The sequence below is a fragment of the Nematolebias whitei genome, chromosome 7 (genome assembly GCF_014905685.2).
Source record: "Nematolebias whitei isolate Nwh7 chromosome 7, NemWhi1, whole genome shotgun sequence".
NCBI classification, from domain to species: Eukaryota; Metazoa; Chordata; class Actinopteri; order Cyprinodontiformes; family Rivulidae; genus Nematolebias; species Nematolebias whitei.
The window spans coordinates 4,213,456-4,216,165 of NC_056504.1; the positions used below are offsets into that span (position 1 = coordinate 4,213,456).

The 2,710-nt window shown below is 42.9% G+C and overlaps 2 protein-coding genes across 2 annotated transcripts in view; both read left to right on the top strand.

Annotated features, from left to right (window-relative positions):
- epha8 (eph receptor A8) overlaps positions 1-2,710 on the top strand; it is a 312,202-nt gene that overhangs the window by 267,182 nt on the left and 42,310 nt on the right. The window lies entirely within an intron of this gene.
- The window catches only part of c7h1orf50 (chromosome 7 C1orf50 homolog), a 388,096-nt gene that overhangs the window by 135,124 nt on the left and 250,262 nt on the right, over positions 1-2,710 (top strand). The window lies entirely within an intron of this gene.

Genomic DNA, 2,710 nt, shown 5'->3' on the forward strand with positions numbered 1-2,710 from the left:
CATCCATCCATCCATCCATCCATCCATCCATCCATCCATCCATCCATCCATCCATCCATCCATCCATCCATCATGTTTACCTGCTTCTTCCTTTTCGGTCATGTGGGTCACTGGTGTTCTGTTCTGTACGGAGGAATGGGCTAAAATTTTTCCAAGCTGGTATGCAAAACTGATCAACAGTTGCCAGAAATGTTTAGCTGCAGTAATTGCTGCACGGGGGGGTGGGGGGGGGGGGGGGGGGTGGGGGGGGGGGTGGGGGGGGGGGGGGTGTTCACATCAGGTACTGAAAGCAAAGGTTCACATACTTTTACCTCTCACAGATGTGTAATATTGGATCATTTTTCTCAATAAATAAATGACCAAGTATAATATTTTTTGTCTCGTTTGTGTAACTGGGTTCTCTTTATCTACGTTTAGGACTTGTGTGAAAATCTGATGATGTTTGAGGTCAGATTTATGCAGAAATATAGGCTTCACAAACTTTTAAGCACACTATAACACACAAAACACTATGTTTCAAAACAATTTAGGACCCTCTGGACCTCCACATGTTGCCCCATGAGATGTGTGGTCGTCTTGTTTTCAGAGTGTGAAAAAGAGCGAGTATCTTGGGGGGGACAGTTTGGGTCCAGAGAGCAGCTGAAACAAGAAAGACTTGTCAGCGTAACTGCTCTGGGACTCCCACCAGGCAGGAGACCTACAGTCTGCTCTGCATATGGGCTGCCACATCCCATAATAGGAGTGAAGAATACTCTTGGTAAAAGTATGTTTGTGATATTCTGTGCTCTGGCCTCAGGTAGAATGACTCATGCAGACTCCCGATCCAACCCCAGCTCTGTGCTGCTGTTTGAAACTGCGACGGGTGGCTGTTTGGCTGACAGGGGTGTCAAACAGCAAAGCAGAGATCAATGGGGCACTGGGATGAACTGTGGAGTTTGTTGACCTAACTGACACCAGAACCCTGTTAGCTTTGGACCACGCTGTGCTGTCTGGTCTGATTTTAAGCTACCTCCTGTGCTGAGCCCTTTACCAGAACAAACTGCTGTTCTGGGACCATTTCCACCGTATCAAGCAGCTTGTGCCAGACAGGAGGCTGGAGCAAACACTTCAGTGATGTTTCCGCTCTTGTAACTTTGCTCCTTAAAGAGATAGTCAAGTAATTTTCTAAGTTGAAGGTTGGTTAAATTCTGTGATGAATCGGCGGCCTGTCCAGGATTTATCACACCTTTTGCCCAAAGACTGCTGAACAGTCGATGCAAATGCCTATAAGGTACAAGTAAAAACACTTTGACTTCACACCGCTTCAAAAACCATCATACTGTCCCCTTAAAGTTACCTGCTTTCCCCGTCTGAATCTCAATGTTCTGGCTGAAGCGTCCACAGCCGGCTGAAGTTCTGGCTCGGACCTGGAAGATGTACTTAGTGCCTGGCTTAAGCCCCGTCACCCGGGCACTGGTGTTGGTGGACTTGAGAGTGGAGTAACTCTGCGCTTCATTATCCTGTTGAAGAAGACAATGTAGAAACTAGCTTTGTGTAGATCTGCATAATGTGCACTTACCAGACAAAATTACAAATGAGGTAAAACACAGCTATATTTTAATATATTTTCTATAAATCCATTGAGAGAACTGCAGAGCATGAACATATATTTTTTAGCTCATCTTTGGATCAGCTGCAATGTTCAACCAATAACATGCCTTATTCTAAAACTGATTTATTCTACAATGGACCATTATAATAAAACAAACAAACAAATAATTAAACAAATAAAGCTCTTTAAAAAGTGATGTCACCACCACTGCTATTGTTCTGATGAGACTTCGAAGGAGACATCACATTTCTCCACTTTCATCTTCTCTCCACTGACTCCCAGTCAGAAATGAAACTGTTCATACAAAACTTATATTACAGATCTGATTCTTCTATTGATTTCAAATAGAGCACTTCACTTTCAGACTGCAGGTTTACTTGTTGTTCCTAGGGTTTCTAAAACAAGAATGGTAGGCATAGCTTCCAGTTACCAGGCTCCTCTTTTGTGGATACAACTTCCAGGTTCTGCATGTGAGGCTGACTCGGTCTCCTTTAAGACAAGGCTGAAGACTTACATTTGTGAAAAATCCTATAGTTAGGGTTGGCTTGGGTTTCCTGAACTATCCCTAAGTTATGCTGCTATAGGCTTAGACTGTTGGGGGACAAACTGAACAACTCTTTTAATTCTGCTGCTGTCTTTATTCTTCATGTTTGTATTTGCAGTAATTGTTATCTTTAAAGTGTCTTTCTTCAGATAGAAATTACACCTGGACCAAAGGATCTACAGTGGCTTTGTGTCTGGGAAGAAAAAATCAGCCTGCAGTCCAGATCTTTCACCTATAGAGAACATTTGGCGCATCATAAAGAGGAAGGTAAGACAAAGAAGGCCCAAGACGATTGAACAGTTAGAGGCCTGTATTAGACATGAATGGGAGAGCATTCCTATTTCTAAACTGGAGAAACTGGTCTCCTCTGTCCCCAGACGTCTGTTGAGTGTTGTAAGAAGAAGGGGGGATGCCACGCAGTGGGAAAAATGGACTTGTCCCAACTTTTTTGGGATTTGTTGACGCCATGAAATTTGGAAACAACAGATTTTTCCCTTAAAATGATACATTCTCTCAGTTTAAACTTTTGATCTGTGATTTGTGTTCTATTCTGAATAAAATATTAGATGTTGGCA